General features: G+C 40.1%; 1 non-coding gene across 1 annotated transcript; it reads right to left on the minus strand.

Moving 5' to 3' along the window:
• Nucleotides 1-2,279: 2,279 nt before the first annotated feature.
• LOC129399213 (small nucleolar RNA SNORA70) lies at nt 2,280-2,413 on the minus strand. Its single transcript, XR_008626990.1, has one exon. It is a non-coding gene; the product is annotated as a small nucleolar RNA SNORA70 (small nucleolar RNA).
• Nucleotides 2,414-10,527: the final 8,114 nt, after the last annotated feature.

Raw genomic sequence — 10,527 nt, forward strand, 5'->3', positions numbered from 1 at the left:
TGCTGAAAATGCTATCAAAAAATACTTAATGGTTATGGTGAGTGTCATTTTGTCAGTTCACATGATTTTAATGCTACGTGTGTGCACCTTCCTTTCACCATCTTGACAACTCTTATTTTGGCCTAAAGATGAAAGAAAACACAAGTATTTCATTGCTAATTTTCTGATCACTCCGTACACCTATGGTAATTTTTCTAGATCTTTAGAAGTTTCTCTTCCATTTCCTCTTTAAAATCTTACTTGGCCTGATAACACTTGTCCTTAGAATCTAGTTCTACTTAAGTTGCCTCTACTCCGCTATCACTACCACCAACTACTGTACTCACTATGCCTCGGGCAATTCTGATTAATACTCTTTCCCTGCCTCCTCCTCCGAGTCACCAACTAATATTTTTTAAGGTACAAGGAAAACTATTAAAGGAAAGTATTTTCTTGACATTCTTTACTAAATGATCTGGAGAAAAATAAAACTTCAAAACTTTGGGTAGTTAATGCTTTGATTTTCATTTTCTGTCTCATTTCCATGATCTGCAATTTTATCCTCAGGGTAGATTGAGTTTTCTCCATCTATGAAAACCCAGAGGTTGAGAGAATTGCTCAATTGGAAAAAAATACCCTACATGAGCAATGTGTATGATTGTACTTACAAAACAAAAGGTTCTAAATAAATATAAGGTATTATTTCTTCATTTTAATACATCTAATATTCATTTGTATTCATACACATGAATGTCTAGAGAGAGGGACTTGTGTATAAATTTTTATTCTAATATCATCCTGAGCATAATGCATTTGTTATTGATTGCCTTCAGTATCAGAATAAATAAGATTTGTGTCAACATTTTTAACATGCAATAAATTAATTGCTGTCTTTCTTAATTGTTTACTTGTAACCCAAGTTATTTTTCAAAGTGTATTCTAAAATAGCAAATGCCCATCCATATTATTAGATTAAAAAATAAAGAGCAAGGAAAATTTTATAAGGACATTGGGGGATGTTTAACATACTTTATTACTGCTGCAATAATCCCCAACATATCAGGTAACCATATACCAGCACTGAGTGTTTTGTCAGATAATGGAGGAATATTCAGTGAATTGAAAATAGCTAGAGTACGACATTAGATTACAACTTTTATACACAGGAGAAGTACATCACAGCAATGCCTTTTCTTCTTTTTATCTGCCTCCCCTTTCCCTTCAGGCAAAAAAATATAAATGAAAAATGGCTCTAGCTTCAATCAAATACCAAAGATAAAATGCCGATTGCTTGCTTCACTGCTTACAATGGAGGTATAACAAATGTTAATCTATTTCTGCCGCCGACTGAGAGGGGAGGCTGGAAAGGGGAGAAGGGGATTAGAAGAACTTCTTTCCTTGGTGGCATTTTTGAGACTTCGAAATGCTCTTCGAAGCTACTTAACAACAAAATCAGTTGATCCCAGTGTTATGCCTCAGCATTCTGCTTCAGTGTATCACCGTCCAGTGAGGAAACTGAGGTGATAGAGTGGCAATCATGCTTTGCCCATGGATATTTCACCAAACTTTTAATTATAGATCTTAAAATAAGTCTTACAGAAAACCTCTCGTCTGCCATAAGTTCTATATCTCTGGGGCTAGGACCACCACGGAGAAAATGAAAGCCTAGATCACTATCTCAAAGACTCCCACCATGTTTTCTTTCTGAAACTCTATGCTTAGTCAAACACCAATTTAGATGTTGTATGAACTATTATTTAGATTAATATGTAAAGCAGTGGATTTTGAGTAAAGCAGACAGCCCTCTATCATGTGGGTAGTTCTCATTCAAATAAGTTTAAAGATCTTCAGAGAAAAGACTGCAGTTACCCAAAGAGGAAGCTAATTTGCCTCTACACTGCCTTTGTTTTGTTATTTTATTTTGATAGGAAGTACAATATATTTGAGGATGGCTAAGAAGAGGCAGCTCTGAAACTTTTAGGAGTGCAGAACCCGTTTGTTCAGAGAGTCATAATTAAGAATGTATTTGACTCCACTGCCATCAAAGATAAATTGTTTTTCATCTACCATGTCTTCGAACTCATCCATGTTAAACTTGACAAAGATCCACTTCTTAGAGATAATTTGAACTTGGAATTGGAGATTACCATGAACTTAGTTAGCCCTGTGCAGAACCTTGGTGACTTGGCCCTTGTGGGTCCTGGCCCCTGAGTGCTGAGGCTTCCCAAAGATACCTGGACTCCTGTCTTATGGATTAGCGTGGGAACAGCAGAAGGGAAAACATAAACATGAGCGTAAAGGGAAATCTCCCAGGTCCTTTAGGACAACCCCTGTGAGCAACATGGTGCAGACACGCCAAAGAAAGCTGCTATGTACAGAGTCTGTACTCCAGACTACAAGGGGGAAGGGGCTTACCTGGCTTTACTGACTGCAGACAACTGACTGCAAGTCAAGACTTCAACGTCAACATCAACATCAATGGACATGGGCATGTGGCTCGAGAGTAAATTGTATGCTTTGTATGCATGAGACATGGGATTTTTTCTGGCACACAAAAAAAAAGACTTCAGCAGATACAACTGCTGCCAGATAGTGAACAAATAGCTGAAAAACCAGCTCCTTATTTCATATTTTTGCTTCAAACCCAGTGAAAGAGATGGGAGTGGAGGGGACAGAGTGTGGGCCCCTACTCCAACTCAAGGGAACTTTTTCTCCCTCTGATGTTCTTTGGCCCTGATGAAAAACAGATCTTCCATTTAATGGGACCCTACCAGTGGTGAGACCATACACCGAACTGGCCACTTCTGGACAGAGGCCTGACTCCAACATATACTTCATATTTAATCAGGACTGAACCTTCATATAGTCTGATGCTTCCCTAAAGTTTCCAGAAGGGTAAGAGATCCTCCATACCATAAGACCAAACAGTGCAGGATTCCATCTCCTTGCTTGCCATGGAACAGGAATTGGGACAAGACCACAGCCAAGATTTCTCTCTTTTGATTCTTGCTAGCTGTTTAATCTCTGGGTTATTCTAAGCATATATAAATTTGAGTCTTATGTTATCTTCTAATCTCTGTATTAGCAATTCAAAGGACTGGTTATCTACACATGGTTGACTCTTCCTGATCCACACCCTTTCCATGTGAATTCAATCTGTTTCATCATCCTGCCATCCTCATCGATTTGCTCAAGTGGGCACCAGTAACATTTCCACTGTGAGACTTATTGTTACTGTTTTTGGCATATTGAATGCGCCACAGGTAGCTTGCCAGGCTCTGCCGTGCGGGCTGGATGCTCTCAGTAGCTTGTTGGGCTCTCTGAGAGGGGCAGAGGAATCAAACCCAGTAGGACAAGCGCCCTATCTGCTGTGCTATCGCTCCAACCCATGTTTCAACATCCTACATCTCTTTAAGAGTCAGTCCCAGTTTTTCATGTCCCTTATTCTTTAGCTTCCCCTATTCTCCTTTTCACCATTTCCCTTTCTTTGTTCACTTTCCCTCCGATGTAAATTAGACCTAGTTATTTCAACAATTTCATTTTCCTTTTATTTCACATGTGTTTTATCTATAGACCAAGGTTTAACTTCTCCATTCACTATAGCCTGGATTTTTGATTTTCCTCTCCTACCATAAGTTCACGGGAAATCCAGGAAAACTTGAATTACAAGTAGCCAATTGGTTTACCTCATCTTTATTTATTATTTTTAGTCATAGAAACAGAGCACCAAAATTCTCTGGGGAATTAATTCTGCTACTCCCGAGGTGCAAGAAATAAACTGCGTAAGATTCCCTGAGAGTTAAAACTATTGCAGTGATAACTTGGAAATAACCAGCTACAACAGCTCCCAGGAGGCCCAAGAATTTGTTAATTATCACTGTTTAATTTATCCAAAAAACTCCAACTGAATGCCCAACTGGATGGTGAATATAACTACGAAAGAAGCAAAAGATCTTTAAGGAAACAAATAAACAATACTTTGGCCTGTCTAGAAAGGCAAGTTAAATTCATTCCATTCAACTTGCTTCTGGTTTCCCCTAAGGAAAAGAGAGGAAGAATCTCTGAACATGACTTCAAGCAAAAATGAGGCTCTCCCTGAAGAGTAAGTCACACTTCTGGAGAAGACACAGCCAAAAATCTGCAGGGAAGTAGCTAGCAGTGTCGTCTCAGGAAAATAAAGAATAAAAGATTTCCTGGGGAATTACCCTGACAAAATGGATAAAGATGCTCTGACAAGTGAGAAGCGGAGTTTCCAGAGTGGGGAGATAGCTCAAAGGAGGAAACGCCTGTCTGGCAAACGCAAGCTCTCAACTTCTATTGCCATCAGTGTGTGCTTTGTTGGCACCGCCAGGTGTAGCCTTGGTAGCCCCTGAGAACTGCCAGAAGTGTTTCTGGTATCCCTCCAGCACCACTAGGGAGGTTCCCTGTAGAGCCCCCGGTCCATTAGGGTTGAGGGTCAGGGCAGACCATCGTCGGGCCATGGATTCTCCTCTCCCTTTACTACTTGTAGAGCACCTGGTCTAACTCAGGAGTCTGAGTCCAGGAATCAAGGCAGGCAAAAGAGAAGACCAGCCATGAGGAAGGAATAGAACATGACTGACAGCGGCCCCTTTGCTCTCTAGCAGTCTCGGGGCTCCCCTTGGTTCGGGTGTCTATGACTCCTAGGATCTCCCCAGGCTCTGGGGATGTGGAGTAGCAAAACCCTCAGCCCACAGCAGTGATGGCGGTTCCACTGCCCTCTGTTCTCTGAGCAAATCTCAGCGACGAGTCTGTCCTAGAGGCGCTGGGCAGCTCACCGTTTGGCGCCTTTGCTTTGCCTTTGCTCTCTGCTCTGACGTTCTGTCTGTTTCCCCCATCTATAGCTAGTTGGTGGGAGTTGTGCTCTGCTGATTTGCTCTCTCTGCTCTTGCTTCCTGTTGGGGCTCAGGGCAGTGATGGCCTCGTCTACCCAGGCTCTGCAGTGGTCAAAGGCAGCATCGGCACTACTGCACCCCGCAGCTCATTGGGCCCTGCCAGCTTGGTCACCCAAGGGTTCCTCCTCCCACCCCCCCAGTCTTTTCTACAAGCTCTTCTACTAGACATAAACAGAGCCTGACGACTAGGACTCTCCTTCCAGACACTCACACCGGTCAGCTACTCAAGCACTCACAGACTTGCTGTTTTCCTGGATCCCTATCTTCAAGGTCCCACTGTTTTGCCCAAACCAAGGACTCATTCCCATGCTGGGCTCGCCAGATGTGCTACCAGACATGTAAACCCTTCAAGCCATTGTCCTAATTGCTCGCTGTGAGAGAAAATTCTAATACTGCCACCAAAAACCTAACATTATACCAAGAAAATAGTTTCTATCCAATGCTCTGGGAAGACCATGCAAGGCGTGGGGCACGGAAATGCTGCTCGGGTGTTAGAACACATCCCCAGCTTGTGTGAGGTCCTGGGCTCAATCCCCCCACACACACAGCATGGCTAGGTGTGATCCTGGTGGGCTCTGCTATTTTGTATGTATGCGCCCACACTCTGTATGTAGGAGCAATTATGGTCTTAAGTGCATATGTTAGATACAAAGGAAAATAAAAAGTTGTGCCCAGTATCTAATTTGTTTTTAATTTTAAAAGAAAACAGTATTTCATGCCCTGCCGCAGAGGCAGGGTGGGGTGATGGGGGGATGGGGTGGGGGTGGTGAGAGGGATACTGGGATCATTGGTGGAGGAGAATGGGCACTGGTGGAGGGATGGGTAAACGATCACTGTGTGAGTGAAATGCAAACATAAAAGTTCATAAGTTTGTAACTGTACATCACAGTAATTCACTAATAAAAAAAATTTTTAATTAAAAAAAAAAAGAAAACGGTATTCCATTGTGTAGATGTACCAAAGTTTCTTTAGCCCGTCATCTGTTCTCAGGCACTCAGGTTTTCTCCAGATTCTGGCTATTGTAAATAGTGCTACCATAAACATACAAGTGCAGATGTCATTTCTACTGTACTTTTTTGCATTTCTGGGATATATTCCCAGAAGTGGTATTGCTGGGTCAAATGGGACCTCAATTTCTAGTTTTTTGAGAAACATCCATATTGTTCTCCAAAAAATTCCAGTCGGCATTCCCACCGGCAGTGAAGGAGAGTCCCTTTCTCTTTGCATTCACACCAACACGGATTGTCTGGGGACTTTGGGATGTGTGCCAGCCTCTGTGGTGTGAGATGATATCTCATTGTTGTTTTAATCTGCATCTCCCTGATGATTAGAAATAATGAAATCATGAAATTTGCATATAAGTAGGTCAACATAGAGGGTATCATGCTAAGTAAAATGAGTCAAAGAGGGGAGGGAAAGAATGACTGTACTCATTTGTGGAATATAAAGTAACATAATATGAAACTAACACCTAAGGACAGTAGAGATAACAGTCAGGAGGATTGTCCCATGGCTTGGAAGCCAATCTCATGCACTGGGGGAAAATGTAGCTGGGATGGAGAAGGGAGCACTAAGTAAATGATGGTTGGAGGGATTGCCCCAACCATCTTTCAGACGTGTGCTGAAAGACTATGGATCAAACATGATGGTCACTTGGTACCTGTATTGCAAACCATAACACCCAAAAGGACAGAGAGAGTAGGAGAGGACACAGAGGCAGGGGGTGGGAAGGGGTGAGAGTGGGGGAAGGGATGCTGGGAACATTGGTGTTGGAGAATGGGCACTGGTGGAGGAATGGGTACTGGAACATTGACTGAAACTCAATCATGAAAGTTTGTAAGTCTGTAACTGTGTCTCATGGTGATTCATTAAAATAAAAAAAGAAAACAGTAGATCTGAGTGAAGAGGTAGAATAAAGGACAAAATTCAAGTAACAGAAAAAAAGAATAAAATTAAGATGATTGATTCTGGTGAGCAACGCGGCCCGGAAAATGCTCCGGACCCAAATTGGGGCCAACAACACCAGGGAGCCGGAAGGAGGAGATGCAGCCAGCACACCTTCTCCAGATGGAGCCCTGGCGACACTGAGCAGCAACTAACACAGCTCCAGGATTCGGGACTGGGACACAGCTAGCGCGGCCTCACGACCTTTTCTAAAACCTGAAAACATACAATCTTTTAATGAAAAACTAATTATCAAATGCTTCCTTAAGAGAGTTATCTTGTTTGGGATATAACTCCCACAACAATAGTGAGTTTTGTGTTGAAATATGGAACATAATCAAGGTGAAGAGAAAATAAAGTGAAATTCATCAGTTATACAGTTGGGGTGGGGGGCGGGAGGTATACTGGGGATTTTGGTGGTGGAATATGGGCACTGGTGAAGGGATGGTGTTTGAATATGGTATAACTGAGACATAAACCTGAGAACTCTGTAACTTTCCACATGGTGATAAAATTAAAAAAATAAAATAAAATAAATAAATAGTAAATAAATAAATAAATAAAATTAAGATGATTAATGGAACCAAAGTCTGGATTATCGTAAAGACCAAAAGAAATCAAACAAATGCTCTGGGATGACTAAATAAGAATATGTACATGTTGGGGGAGAAGGGGAGTTATTGTAGAAACATCGGAAATTTCTTATTTGTATGGTGCTAGAGTTGAACTCAGGGCCTTAGATAGGCAAGGCATTTTCTTTACCACTGAGTCACATTCCTGGCCCAGAAATGTAAAGTATCCTAACATTTAACTTGATTCCAATAAATCTGAAACTTAAAAAAGTGCACTTTCTTAATGAATAAACAAACTCATAAAATAATAGTGAAAACTTGATCAAAGTTTTGATTATTAAGGGTGCTGAATCAGTTACTAAAAACCTGTGTTCTCCCCTTCCCTCTGAACAAAGGTTAATATGATTATTCAGATTGGGAGATTCTAAGACACCAAGGAATAAGTAACTTTTTTTTCCGCTTTTTGGGTCACACCCGGCAATGCACAGGGGTCACTCCTGGATCTGCAGTAAGGAATCACCCCTGTTGGTGCTCAGGGGACCATATGGGATGCTGGGAATCAAACCCGGGTCGGCTGCGTGCAAGGCAAACGCCCTACCTCCTATGCTATCGCTCCAGCCCCAGTAACTTCTAACATAAGCAAATTCTACTGAGAATATAGAAAGAAGTAACACTCGCAATTCATTACATGAGGCTAACAAAGTCTTGGCACCAGAGATAGATAGTGTGAAAAGATAACATTATAGGCCTTGAACATAGTTAAATTCTTAAATAATTTATTAGCAATCAAATGCAATGAAGTATTTAAAAGTAAGTACCCCATGACCATCTAAAGCTTATCTCAGGAATGCAAGATGATTTGCTATCAGAAAATCAATAAAGTAATACAAGATTCATATAGATAAAAGACAAAAACCTTAGTAAGAATCTCAAAAGATGCAGAAAAGCACATGAAATTCAATAGTCATCCAAAGTAAGAATTCTGAACAACTAGGACTGAAGAGAATGTTCTTTACTTGATAAAGGGTGTCTACCAAAGAATTTCAACAAATATGCTGAACAGTGAATTCTTTAATGCTTTACATTTTAAAGAATAAAAATGCCCTTTAGTACCACTTTTATTCAACAATTTCTTGAATGTCCTTGCTTAAGTAAAAGACTAGGAAAAGAGAGGGGGTGCTATAAATTTTGGACAAGAATCAAAATTGGCATTATTCACAGATAAGATTATTGTATGAGAAAAAAAGCTATGTGATTACATGAAGAAGACTATTAAATGCATAAAAGCCTGGTGAATAAGAAATAATATACAAATTAATTTATAAAAAATCAATGACTACTCTGCACACCAGCAACATCCAATTTAAAAATACAATTTAAAAATCATATCAGTCACAGTAGGAGCAAAATTATTAGATACATAAGAACATTGCTTACAAAAGATATTCATCAACATTATAGAAATAATATTAAATGCTATTGATGAATATAAATATTTTTAAACTGGAAAGATGAGAAAATGTAGAATGTTTATAGATAAGAGAAAATATTTTTAATATAGTAATTATCTCCCTATTAATCTATAAAACCAAAGCATTCTAATCAAATATTTCTAGGAGGTTTACACAGCACTCCTCAAGTTGATGAAAAAACTCTCTTAGAACAACAAACTTCAAGGGAGACCTGGAACACTTCTGAAGAAAAATAAAGGAGGGTGCACCATAGAAGAAATCACAGTTTATTATAAAGTCAAGTCGTGGGTGAAATTGAGAGAGTGAGAATTAGAATAGAATAGTCTGGAATCAGAGCAGAGTGTATGCATTCAAATTAGTGAATTTGAATGCTTTACAAATTCATGGGGTGGTATGTGGTTCAGTAGAAGAACACCTGCCTTACACGAGTGGGGCCACAAATTCAATCCCAGGCACTTCCCCCATCACCAAATGCATTCCCCAGCTCTGCCAATGCAACTCCCAGCACCACCACTAAGAATGAAACCCCAGGAAACTCTGACATGCCACCCCAACAACAGAGATCAACAGATAAAGGAAGAACTTGTGGGGCAACATACTATCTACCTTTGCACTATCGACCTTTGTTTTAGTAGTAATTCTATTAATTCAAGCAATTGGCAAATATGTTGAAGTAGAAACTCACAATTGCCCTCACAAGAAGACAAATACTGCACTGCTTTGGAGAGTAATATTGTAATACCTAGTAAATTTGAAAGTGATTTCAACTTGGCAGTTCTACCCTTGGTTGTCCATCTGAAAGAAACCTTGGCATGTGCACACTAGGAGAGCATATAAAAATGTCCATTGTGCTATTTGTGGACAGAAACAACTGGCAAAGGAAACTAAGTGCTCATCAGAACAGACTGTAAAATGTGGTTTATTCATAAAATGGAACACATTAAGGCATTACAATAAACTAAATCTTGATAGACTGTTGATGGAAAAAAGAAAATTGCAAAATGATTTGCACAGAATATGCAGGTTTGTCATTTATGTAAATTTTTAAACAAAAACACCAAAATTAGATGTTAGTAAAAATTAAAAAGCAAGAATAGAACGATAACCACTGACTTCAGGGGATACTTTTCCTGTCATTTCCTTGAGTGGTCTAAGGTAAAAAATATAAAATGTGAGTCTTCATGAATTTCAGTGATGGTATGTGAGTGCCTGCTTCGAGTGCTTTTGTACTTATTTGTCTGGCTGAAATAGGTAAGATTAACCCACTGAAGAAGTTAAGAATTATTTGGAAAGGGGCTGAGGTTATGTCTCAGGGGTAGAACACGTTTTTTATGTCAGAGTCCCAGCATTATGTCAATCCCAGTCTCTCTCTCTCTCTTTCTCTCTCTCTCTCTCTCTCTCTCTGTCTCTCTGTCTCTGTGTGTGTGTGTCTCTCTCACACACACACACAATCTATAAATAGGAGACTAAGAAGAGGTGAGAAGATGCAAATTTAACTAAAACAAAATGGTGGTGAACAAAGTCAGCAGACTGTAAAAGCCATGGAGTGAATGAAGCCTTAGAGTAGGGAACAGAGAGCAGGAACAGGACTGGAATCCCATGGTCCTCTGGAGGGGGTTCCCATAAAAAACTCTGCCCTTTTCTGGA

Source organism: Sorex araneus, chromosome 10 (assembly GCF_027595985.1).
Source record: "Sorex araneus isolate mSorAra2 chromosome 10, mSorAra2.pri, whole genome shotgun sequence".
Taxonomy (NCBI): domain Eukaryota; kingdom Metazoa; phylum Chordata; class Mammalia; order Eulipotyphla; family Soricidae; genus Sorex; species Sorex araneus.